The sequence below is a fragment of the Gallus gallus genome, chromosome Z (genome assembly GCF_016699485.2).
Source record: "Gallus gallus isolate bGalGal1 chromosome Z, bGalGal1.mat.broiler.GRCg7b, whole genome shotgun sequence".
Taxonomy (NCBI): Eukaryota; Metazoa; Chordata; class Aves; order Galliformes; family Phasianidae; genus Gallus; species Gallus gallus.
The window spans coordinates 83,557,677-83,570,361 of NC_052572.1; the positions used below are offsets into that span (position 1 = coordinate 83,557,677).

The 12,685-nt window shown below is 44.8% G+C and overlaps 1 long non-coding RNA gene and 1 pseudogene across 2 annotated transcripts; one reads left to right on the top strand and one right to left on the bottom strand.

Annotated features, from left to right (window-relative positions):
• Nucleotides 1-3,557: 3,557 nt before the first annotated feature.
• On the top strand, nucleotides 3,558-3,738 carry LOC112530797 (annotated as a pseudogene).
• Nucleotides 3,739-5,378: 1,640 nt separating this feature from the next.
• Nucleotides 5,379-12,436, bottom strand: LOC107052437. 2 transcript variants are annotated; one of them, XR_006932333.1, is made up of 3 exons: nucleotides 8,417-12,436; nucleotides 7,095-7,290; nucleotides 5,379-5,511 (listed from the first exon to the last, which is right to left on the bottom strand). It is a non-coding gene; the product is annotated as an uncharacterized LOC107052437 (long non-coding RNA). The 2 variants fall into 2 exon arrangements; XR_006932334.1 differs by lacking the exon at nucleotides 8,417-12,436 and adding an exon at nucleotides 7,751-8,345.
• Between the last annotated feature and the right edge of the window lie 249 nt (nucleotides 12,437-12,685).

Genomic DNA, 12,685 nt, shown 5'->3' on the forward strand with positions numbered 1-12,685 from the left:
GAACTGGGCTTGTTTAGCCTGGGGAAGGCTCTGGGGAGGCCTCTTTGTGGCCTTGCAGTACTTGAAGGGAGCGTATAAGTGGGACAGGGAGCAGCTTTTTCCACAGTCTTTTATGTGACATGTCAAGGGGGAATGGCTTCAAACTAAGAGAGGGGAATTTTAGGTGAGACGTTAAGAAATTCTTTACTCTGAGTGTGGTGAGGCCCTGGAACAGTTTGCTCAGAGAAGCTGCTTCCATTCCTGGAGGCATTCAAGGCCAGGTTGGATGGGGCCCTGGGCAGCCTCATGTAATGGCTGGCAACCATGCCCCATAGCAGGGAGTTTGGAACTTGGTGATCTGTAATTTAACCTTCCAACCTGAGCCATTCTATGGTTCAGGCACTGTCTGTTCAGAAATACTTTATGATCCTATGTTCAGTGAGCAATATAGCTGGGCAGCTTCGGATAGCCCTGCAGAACATGCCAGCCCATGGTGGAAAAGAAGTCAACCCCTCTTAAAGCACCACAGAGTCTTTATTCTCTCAGGCCGTGCCCAGGTGCTTACTGAAATTCTGTGTTATGTGGCTGCAGCTGCACAAGGCTCCAGCATGGCCTCATCTCCTGTGCAGTACAGGGGAGGATGACATCTGTGCATGTGCTACCTCCAGCTTTATTCAGTTAATTGCGATTGACATCTGAATGGCCTGATGTGTTATGTCCCAGTACTAGCCCACAAAAGAATGGACATGGAAGATTTGAACAATTCTGATCCACCAGATGGGAAAAAGAGACCTTGTGTTACTTCACAGCCCATGCAGCCCCCTTCCTTTTCCTCTTGGTTCTAGTCAGAAAGCACATAGGAATATAAACTGCCATAGAATCATGATACTTCAGTGACAGCTTTACCTGGAGTTCATGCAGGGATAGATTACAAAATGAATGTTTACTAATGTAAGATGACGAAGGAGTCTAACAGAATTGGTGGTTTCCTTACAAGGTTTCCTTCAAAGATGGGAAGCAGCAAACCCCATAAGCATACATGGACAACATTGGTCTGTTTCTTTCAAGCTTGTGACAGGTTGTAGGAGAAGGACAATTTTATTAATTTTTATTAACTAGAGAATGAAAAAATAATTACAAAATTAAGCTTGTAATCCTCTCACCCTTGGAACTACCGTATTACATTTCCTCACTTTGATCTTTCACTACCAACCTTCAAACATGTTGCCACTTATCACCTTATTACTGCATCAGTCCAGTGCAGAAGTGTCATAAAGTGTTCAGTGCTGCTACTCAGCCACCCTGAAGGCTTAGTTTACTGACTGGCACAGCAAGCACCCACTGTCTTCCCTCTGATAGGCATAGCCACCTGAGATTTTATCACACCAGGGCCAGAGAACTGCTCCTGTCAAGCTATCAGCTTACAGCAAGCTGCTCTGCCTACCACTGCAAGAGCAACGTGCCACGCTAGGCAAGAACATATCAGGCTGGTGCAAACACACACCTGTTGCAGTATTATCTTTGCTCCTCTTCATCAATCAATCACTGCCACTTCTGGCTGGTGATAGCTGGAAATCTGATCTGTTACTTTTAATACAGGTTCTGTTGCTCTTCTACTAGAGGATCAAACAGGGTATGTCTCAAATAAAGGATATGGGATCAGCTTGTCTTCTAAGAAACAGGTGTCAACACTGGGTAACAGCTTGGAAATGAAACATTTCCCTTCACCTACAATAATGTACGTGAGCACATGTTTGTCCCCAGCAATTACCCCACTGTCCCAGACTGACCTGGGCTGTCTGCCAGGTACCTACGCAGTTGCTTTCTCCTCACACTCCCCAGAAAATAAGGTGAAATGCTCATGAGTTGAGATCAGAACAGACAGATTGCTTGCTCATTGCCATCACAGACAAAACAGACTGAGATTAATTTATTGTAAAGTAAAAGAAAAGCAGTGAAACAAAACTAAAAGCTCCTTCCTCTCGTTCCCTTCTTACCAGGCTCAGCTTCACTGCCAGCTCCTCCCCCTGAGTGGTACATGAGGAATGGGAATGGTGTCTGTGCTCAGTCCATTACAGCTCCTCTCTGCTGCTCCTTCCTCCTCATGCACTTCCCCTACTCAAGCACGGGGTCTCTCCTGTGGGGTACCACTGTTCAGGATTGCTCCGAGGCAGGTCCTTTCTATGGGATACTGTTGTGGTTTAACCTGGCAGGTAGCTCAGCGCTGCACAGTCATTCGCTCATTGCCCCCCTCCCAAGTGGGATGAGGGAGTGAATAAAAGAGCAACTAAGTAGAACCTGAGGGTTGAAATAAAATTATTTGGTAAGATAGGGGGAAAAAAGGGGGGGGGGGAAATAGTTTTGACTTTCTCTCTGTATATAAATGTATTTTACAAGTAATGTACAGTAATTGCTCGCCACTGACCGATGACCAGCTAGCCCCTGAGCAGTGGAAGAGAGTGAGATGCACTCCCACCCCGTTCAAAACTCCTTCTGCATGATGTCATATGGCATAAAATATCCCTTTGGCCAGTGTAAGTCAGTTGTCCCAGTTCTGTTCCCTCCCAGCAGAGAATGGCCTTGGCCCTGTACAATGCTGCTTAGCAGCAGCTATGAACACTGGCGTGCCATAAATGTTGTTTTTCTCCTTGAACCAAAACATAGCATCATACCAGGTGCTCTGAAGAAAACAACGCCATCCCAGCTGAAACTGAGACAGATACAGATCTTGCCTCACAGATGCCATTCCTGCAGTCCCCTCCGCTAACAAAGCCTTGCCACATAGACCCAATGCACTTATAGAATATACAACGTGAAGCACAATTGAGTTCATTTTATTTTGCTTGACAGTGTCTGTCCTCTTTTGTTAAAGTTGCAGGACATGTCCTCTGCTCCTCCTCATTTGAAGTAAAGTGATGTATACATTTATTTTATTTTTCTACTGACTAAATATTTAGTAATCCCTTGCCACTCCATTGAGATCATGCCTGCATTAGAAATGAGTAAGTGTTGTTGGCCAGTGCTTTCACAGTGTGTGCTTGCATCTTCAAAGCACAGTAATACACTGATGCCAAGGACAAACTGCTGCTAAAATCAAGACTTTGTTACCTGATTGTTGGAGGTTTTGATTTTCAGTAGGATACTGAGGTTTTTCATAACTTGCTCACAGATTAATTTATGTACTTGCATTTGGGAAAAACAAAACAAAACAAAACAAACAAAACACGTTATTAATAATGGCTGTATCACTGTGGCAGTTTTCTACAAGGCTTTCAGGCTTGTCAAACTTTAAATAGATTTATAGTGCAGTATAAACACACAGTTTATACTTGGCACCTTGCACATCACATTGCACGGCTTTAAGGTGGCATGGCATCTTGCGAGAGTGCCTTGGATCTTAGCACGCTTCTGACTTAACCACAAGCATAGTGGTTGCTTTCCCCATTATGCAACCAAGAGTGTGTTTTTTGATACCTGGGGAAAAGTGAAGTCTTCTAGAGGGGATCTGCAAGAGTTTCTTTTGTTAGATTTTTGTTAATGCAGGTTGCTGTTGGTGTGATGCAAGTAGATGGCTACGGATCGCTTCTTGTACTTTTGGCTAAGATCAAGTGTTCATATTAATTTAATATCTGATACATCCTCAGTGAGAGGACTATATATTAAATGGATTTTGGGGTCAGCAGTTGGACCCAGAGCTTGCTCCCTCCATTCCATGCATCGTCCCAGTAAGGAAGTGCCTCCAGGCATGGTGCACACTTGTTATTTTGCCTGCCCAAAAATGTGGTGGTTCAGGTCTCTGGGTTCAGGGAGTTCCTAAACCTGTTGCTGCCAGTAAAGGGCAGCAGGGATATGATTTATGTGAGGTGTGACCAGGTGGATGATCTGCTTTGTATGATGGTGGAGCTCAAGGAGGAGATGGAGAGGTTAAGGAGTACCAGGAAGTGCAAGCAGGCGATAGACTGGTGGAATAACTCCCAGCAATACCAACGTGAAACCCCATAAACAGTAGTGAACCTTCTGCCCTGCTGCTATGGGGAAAAGGGTGGGGATTTAGGAGAGGAGAAGGAGTAGAAACAGTTCTCAGTGTCAGAGGCAAACCACATCCCTACCTCCCTCAATTGTTCAGGTGTCCCTCTGTACTATGTTTGAGGCTCTGGAACTCGAGGGAGAGGTGAGTGAGGGTGCAGTGGAAGGTCCACCCATGAGGTTGTCCAGGGCAAAGCAGCTGACTCCATGCCTCAAAACCTCTTCAGCCAAGAAGGAAAAAAGGGTAAAGGAAACTCCCTTCTGAGTGGAATGGAGGGCCCCACATGTTGGTCAGACCTTACACGTAGGGAAGTGTGCTGCCTCCCTGGAGTCTGGGTCAGGGACATTACTAGGAGACTCCCTAGTCTGGTTCAGCCCTCTGATTATTATCCATTACGGATAGTACAGTCTGGCAGCGTTGAAGTCACTGAGAGAAGCCTGAGGACTATCAAAAGGGACATCAGGGCAATGAATGAAATATTCAACTCAAAAATCTGATCATGTCTCTTTACCAGACTTTCAGAATCCTTGTCCTAACAGAGAAGAATATCCTTCGGTTCACAGCGATGCCTCATTCACATCGCCACATTTTGGCAGTATGCACACTGGTGACCAGTTGTCAAGGATGAAGCGCATAGAGAATAAAATCTTGCCAAAAATCTCTGACGAACACTTCAAGGCCTCACAAAAAGCTGCAGCCACTGCCATTGAACGGGGCTGATGAGATAGTTTCACAACAGGAAAATCAAATATCCCACTAGTTCTATCTTTTCGTTCCCCTCTTTTTTTAATGTTTTAAGAAAAATATTAAAAATTAAAATGTTTTGTTATTTATATATTAACAATACTGCATATTTTACAGGGGCTGCTCTTGCTTTATTATATTGGCCCACAGTGACAGAGGTATGTGCCAGATGTCAGCAGAGGGGCAGTCTGACAGAATGGTGTCTGACACGGAAGAGCACATGAAGCAAAGGTGTGTCATTGGGTTCTTCCATGCAGAAGAAAATGGCAGCCAGTGGCACTGGTGCTTGCTGACCATTTCTGGAGACCAAGCAGTGGGTGGTGTCACCTCCACTGGTATAGATTCTTATGAGCACGGCGTGTGGGTTCTTGTTCACTGCTGGTGAAAATGCATGGCTAGTGGTGGTGACTATGCTGAGAAACAGTGTTTTGTGGCTGAGAATTTGCTCTATCAAACAGTGTTATTGTGCTTTGTCTCTGTTGTAGTTTCCATGGAAATAAATAGGAGGCATTACTTTTGGAGCAGCTTATGTGTCTGCAGAGCAAGACAGTTCCTCTTCACTCAGTGCGGCCCAGGCAAGCCAAAAGGTTGGCCACCCATGAAGTAACACATCAAACCAACAAAGGACTAGCTTCCCTTATCCTAAATAACTTTATTCTCATGCATTTATTTTTTTGTGTGTTGATTGGTAGAAGCTCAGAGGTTAGCTCTCTGTCATGAGGAGCCTGTTGTTTGATTATTTCTTTGAGAGCACAGATCTCCTGTAATTCAAAGGAAAAGGAGTCATCAATAACCAATGTCTGTTTATTGTATGACGATACTCACCGACTCTGGTAGGAGATCAGACTCTTCCAAGACAACTAGTAGTCAGCTCCTTCCTGTGGAGAACTGACACTTCGCCATGTGACTAATTATTTTCCTAATTAACAGCCATCAAACTATTATTATCGTTGTTATTTATTATCATTACTATTATTTATTTAAAATATTATTATTTTCAATTAAACGATCAAACCAGACTTATTCTAATACAAGCACCTATTCATCGTCAACACAAAAGCTAGATACCAACTTTTATAGATGAAGCCTGGCTAATTTAAAAGGTGCAAGTGCCTTCACACTAGCATAAACCCTGGTCTATGCATGTACCCAATTCTGACACGCTGGAGCAGAGTTGAAGAAGCATGCTGCCAGCAAGCTCACCATCCCTGCACGTGGAGAGAGCATTTCCTGCTCATCAAGGAGTGCTGCATAAGGGGTGTTAACCCCTACCCAATGCATTTCATGAGATAAGAGCAGCTCATTAACTGTAATGGCTCTGTTATTATTATCAGGCAGGAATTCACAGGAAGGATAATGGGCGGTTGTTTGCTGCTGCCTTTAGCACTGATCCCAGTGCTAAAGTGCGTACAGCCAACCACATAACGCAAGCAGTTGTTTTGCTTCTGTGTTCACCTCAGGGCTATGGTCCATATTTTTTAAGCAACCCACGTATTTAGAACTTTCTTCTTCCACCTACCAGAAAATATTCAGATTTTCAGTGGGCCAGTAGGAGCAAGAATGTTTTTTGAATTTGTTTTCAAACATATGTCCCAAATCTTCCAGCCCAGCCCAATTTTCAACCTGTTTTAAGTTTTGCATTAATGAAATAAAATCATTCCAAGCCTATTTACTGTAATCAAAATCAGAATACACATTGGCATTTGGGTGGTATTCTAATGTGTTTTTCTCCTTATATAATGACACACATCCCTATCCAGTTAGGTGACTCATCATATTCTTCATCAGCAGCATGTTCTGAAAAAGAGCAAAATGCATTCCTAGCAATTAACTACTTCTTTAAAAACTTATCATCAATCAAGAATGGTAGAAAGAAACAAGGTGAAGCCCCGTTTGTGTCATTTGAAATGATAGTGTGGTCTATTTCTGTGCAGCATTAATTTTAAAATGGCAGCATGGTGTGTGATTCATACCCATACCCACCTGTCACATAATCACACGTTTAATTCCATTTAACCACCTACATATGTCAACTTGCTTTTCACCTTTATTCCTCGCTCTTTCATGCTTCACCCAGGCTAATGTGCTCCCAGAGCTCTTCTAAAGCTGCCGCAAGACATGTTTGGTATATTTTCTATTTTTTAAATTGCACTTAACAGCTTTCAATTGTTCTTCAGCTTTGATGCCCAGTTAGCCTGCTTACGTGCTGCTAGAAAATCCAAGTCTGCTAAAAGCACAGCAGACACGACTAAGAGGAAGAGCATGTTTCACAGCTGCTGCTGCACAGCAGGCAATGCAGAGAGGATCTCTGCATCTCTCACTCTCTGGATCTCCCAGTCCTCACCTGGTGCATGAGGCCCTGTAGCCCAGATGTGTGGGACATCCCAAGCCTCACAGCCACGTGGATTAATGCCGGACAGTCGAATTAGTTTGACATTCCCACGCAAATGGGATTCAGAAAGTGTTTTAAGTGAATGATCTGAATGAAGCTGTTTCTTCTGGGCACTTTGGTATCTGTGCAGGTATGAATCCAGCAACATCTGCAAAGAATGGTGGGGTGAAAGTCAGACCCAGACACAAGGATTTTGTCCACAAGATGCAAAATATTGCAGAGTCATTATTAGTTCGATAGGTGGTACTCAAATATTAAGATTCTTTCTTAAATATCATACTTATTTTTAGGAGTCAGTGAAGGAAAAAATACTACAAAAAATTCAGAGGATGAATAATCTTAGTGCATAAAAGGATGTCAGAATGTCAGTAAGTATAAAAACTGCAGATCTTGGAGCAGCTGAGAACAGATTCCAGCTAGACAATCTGTGGCAAGCTCTAGCACAAAAATAACTCTGGAGATTTCTCTCTGCCTGTGCCTACTCAATAGCCATATCCTATTTGAGTGCCTTCCTTGTTTATGCCTAAGAAATCGAGATGTTATTCAGATTAAAGATTAAGGAATTAAGTGTAATTTTATCTGGGATCTTTCACTAAGGCTGATTTAACCTGTGAGTTTGATATAGGCTGGTTTAGCAACAGGGATCAGCGTATTAGTTTAAGGACCAGTATGTTAGTTTAGCAAAAGGAATCAATGAGTGCTGGTTCTAAAACTTTCCAGTTTAGCTTTGTGTGATGCAAAGCTTCACGGAAGCACTGAAGTCACAATAAACCACTTCTATCTTTGCACCCACCAGGCACAAGGACTTTTCCCTTGGATCTCACATGCGTTGTTTAGGGTTATAGTGCACCAAGATAGAAAGTTGCTCATTATGGCGTGACAAGCCATGGAAACTTGTCAAAGTGAGAAAAAACAGCTAAAGGTTGGCTGAATGTCATTGTGATGAAGATGATGTTGGAAAAATGAGGAGGAAGTAAGTGGTCAAAGACCACCAGAGGTCCTACCGCGTATGCCCAGAGGGACATTAGCATCTATTAAGGACTTTTTGGAAAACAATGAATATGTAAGCCAATCTGCTTACTGTGCATGTGCCCAGGGCCCCATCCAACCTGGCCTTGAACACCTCCAGGGATGGACGGGGCATCCACAGCCTCTCTGGGCAGCCTGTTCCAGCTCCTTACCACTCTCATAGTAAAGAACTTCCCCCTGGCATCCAACCTCCATCTTCCCTCCTTCAGCTTAAAACTATTTCCCCTTGTCCTGCTATTACCTACCCTTTTAAAGAGTTGACTCCACTGCTGTTTATAGGCTCCCTCTCGTGCTGCCACACACTCAGCTTAATCAAAACCCATGTGTGTTACCTATGGCATGCACTTCTTCCACTTGATGAGTAACACAGTGATTACTGATAATAATACTATTCCAACCCACCTACACGTGTGTGCCTGTGAAGATGTCTTTTTGTCATTAAGTGGACCTAAGTTGGAATTTCAGCAGTTGCAGCAGTTTATCTGCCTTCCAGAAATGCCTCGGCCTCTTTTTCTCTGTGATGAAAGGGAAATCCTAGAGTGGATCAAAGAAGACCTAACAAAATCTTCAGGAGGAATCTGTTCTCATCTCACCTCATGTGTAGCAAATGCCCAACTGATCTAGTTTCAAGGTGCCAAGCTGTCGTCCTGAACATGCCTATGAGCCACACAGTTTTATTCCACCCACCGGGTGACAGAGTAAGACAGAGCACACAGGTTTTTTCTCTCTCCTTTGAGTCCAGTTTCACAGTGCAACTGCTACAGCTGTTTTTCAGCTCCAGCTGCAGAGGGAAGACTGTAAGAAACAATTACAGACCTTCTCTGAGCAGTGCTCCTGGAGCACAGCCGTCACAACACAGCAACTCCTTTGCTATTTCACTGCCTACAGAAGCACTGTGTTTTTCTGTCGTTTCTGTCGTACCCATTCTGTATTTTTCTCCTGTTCGTGTTATCATTGCTGAGTGTGTGGTGACCCAGTATTTACCTCTGTAAGTAGCTCTGAGTCAGTGATTCCTACTGCTTCCCTGCAGGAATGCAATAGATGACAACAGGTTGTTTGAACTCCAGTGCATTCCTGTTGCATCAGAGGCCCACTGAGTTCCTGCCTTGCGCTCGCAACCACTAATTTGGCTAACAACAAATGTTTCACAGAATAGCTTGAGAATGGCATTGTGCATTTCCAGAACTGGGGGCTCGATGCGTTGCTTTGTGTGAAATAACTTCCCAGTTTTCCCACTGACTTTAGCAAGAAAATGACATAATTAACAGCTCCGTCTGTACCCCTTTGGAAAGAAAATGTGCACTCCTGAAAATGAGGACACCTTTTGTGACAGCGTGCGCCCGTGTGGCTATCAGCTAAGCAGCATGTGGCAGCCTTGCCTTCGGCTCTGCCCCAGGTCCACCGCAGCTATTGCTGCTGGGTGTGTGCTCTACAGACCAGAAATGCTGATCTCGGCACGGAAGGTTGGAGCTCCTCCTGGTTACCCGGGCTCATGTGCCTTATCTGGTCTGCAGAGATTAAAAATCAGCATTAGTATGTCAGCATGTTGGAATGGTGAGAGTTAGTCCTTTTAGCAAACTTGGAACCACAATATTTTAAAAGAATATGGTAGCAGGCTCACTGGTTGCACAGGACCCAGGTTTCCTGGTTGCTTTGCCTGAGCTTACAAAGCAGACACACGTCAGCATGCTGGCACACAGCACACCACCAGGCAGGCATGGGACCTGGCACCCACAAGCCTCCATCCCTGCAAGGACCTCTTTCCCAGAGGAAAATGTAGGTAAAAGGATGTAGTTGCTTGGCAGTTAGGACATAATGTGCAGTTACACGGCAGCTTTAGAGCTCTGCTGGGTGAGGTTTCTACATCAAGACAATTCTGACAACATGCTTTTGCTGCTCTTGCTCCTCTCAAACGGCAGCAGTGGTGCTTGACTTCAGAGCTTCTGTGGTTGAGAGCACTGCTGGGGCAAAGCTATCAGCAGGTTTCTGCCAGCATCCACATCCACAAATGTGTGCAGCAGCAGACCATGGGAACACAAACATGTTAGCCTCACTGACATGACTGTGTGCAAAGCGAATTGCAAGCAGTGACCTTTTGGTACAGGAGTTTTTAAGCTGTCATTGACGACTTTTATTCTGCCTCCATTTTATCCAGAACTCAAGTTACAAGTGATAATTGCTTCTGAAGTGCTTTTAAGCTGTGTAATTGTTATGCTTAAAACCAATGCAGTAATAAAATCCTTCTTCTGGTACTCTGTTAATTCCTGTCTGAATTAAGGGACAGTTCTGTGCCCAGTGCAAATGTATTTAGTAACTGGTTCCCATAGAGCTGTGGTCATCTTCTGTTTTGATCTTCCTATTTTTCTACCAGTTAAATTTTCTCTGTTTAGGACATAGCCGAGCCCCTATTTGTATTTGTGCCTTGGATCCAGCAGTGCATAGAAATAAGTGGCACCTTCCACCTTTTCTTTGCCCACCCCAACTCAGCACCATCCCCAGCCCCGTGACCCACCCACACGTTATGCCAAAACACAGCATCCCAATCAGATGCCATAACGGACCTGGCCAGATCACAGGTTTTTTGGAACAGGCTGAAGATCAGCCCCAGCTGAGCGGCCAGGGTTTGTATTGTCCCTGACATCTCTTTGGCTCTTGCAGTCCTGCACAGCCTATTGAATGCTTTTACCCCTGGAGAGACCCATAAGCGATCCACATTCCCCAGCGCCTGCCCCAGTGTAGCGTCCTTGCCAGTTCAATCCCAGCTGATCCGAAAGCTTCACTGGAAATCACTCTGCTCCAGCTTGCCACAACTCACTGGAGAGCATGCACAGCAGACTTCAGCGAGGTTGGAATTTCATTCAAGCAAACAAAGTGAAGTTCCAACAGAAACCACAGGTACTTTCTGAGACACGTTGCAGAGCATACTCGGTGAGGAAACCACTGCTAAATATAACAGATTGCTGATTAACGAGTAAGGTTTCATGCAGCAGAAAGGATTTCTCCACCAGCTTCACTGGCATAAACACTCAAGGTGTAGGCAACCTGGCAATGGAGGGGGTGGAGCTGGGGGTAAACAGCCTTAATTTGCTACTGAGCAGATCCTGCAGTATTTTCAGAAACAGAACAAAATCATGTTTTCATAGAAGAACAGGAAAATACCCAAGCCTGAGACAAGCCCTTCAATGTGACAAACAGAGTGGAATAAAACGTGTTAATTACAAATAATCACTACAAGAAATAAATTCATTTCCACGTTAATACAGTGCTATTGCAAGTGATTCATACGGGAAGGGATATGTAGAGAAAGTGCTTATGAATGGCACGATTTACTGTAGGAAATGGAAAAACTGAGTTGGAAGGAAGATTTTGCACGAGGAAGACAAGGTATCTTCTTGTATTTGGAAAATAAATGCTGAAGGTGTTGGAGATGTGACTGAAGTGCTGCTACTTGAGATGTGGTTGGCTAATTGGCTGGGAAATCCCAGTTCTTGCAGGTCTCACTTTGCTTCTCTTCCTTTGCGTGCTGATTTTAAGTACTTCTACAATCAAACTGCTAATGAGATGTAGAGGCTGTGTGAAAACATGCATGTTTTATCAGTTGTTCAAAGACCTGGAAGGGACAGGCTTTACTGTATCCTTTGGTGGAGATGTCTGTGCAGGAGGGGTGATGTTATGAGCCTTTGCAGCTCTGCAGCACCCAGTGTCCCTGCAGCCTGCCTTCAGTCAGCATGCAGTGCAAATTGACAGCACTCGTTCCTCATCCGTGTGTGGTTGCAGGCAAAAATAATAGCCTGAGCAGGCTGAAAGACAAGCCTGAAAAACAGGAAACCTAGCTGCTGGGACACTGTAATAAATACCACATCGTGATTGTAACTGGTAAGCAAGTGGATAATGAACTGATGAGAAGGATGCCTGGATTCCACCAAACTGAGGCAGCCACAGGGCACCTGTGATAGTGTCCAAAGGCAGCACACAAAGAGGTGTGGGGTGAATACATGGTGCTTGAGTACATGCTCAGCATAAGGAAAAACTGCCGCATTAGAAATCTGTGCTCAGTGCATGCTGGATGCTAGCAGCCAACAAGCCTAAGGTAAAACAGAGAAGGCTGCCTGAGCTCCGGTCCTGGTGGGCAGTGGTGCAGCTGCCCCTCAGCTTTTGGACCCCACAGTGCTGGGTGAATACTTGGATGGCTCTGGAGACTTTGGGGGGGGGGGGGGGAAGGGGTGCTGTGGCCCCGGAGCCTCTCTGGAGTGTGCTAGCTAGGTTCAGTCACTGCCCTGTGGGCAGGAGGTGGGGAGGGGGAGAGGACTTGTGGCAAGGCAGAGAAAGATCAGGAGGATGCAGGGCAGCGTGGCTGGATGAGCTCCATCCTGCATGGGGAGCACAGGCGGAGCAGAGGGGATCACTGCCTGGCAGTGTTTTGCTGGCAGACAAATGGCTATTTATAAAACTAAGTAAATGAATAACATAAATCTCTTGGTCGACCTCAAAGCCGTCCAGGTGAAGAGGCTCGC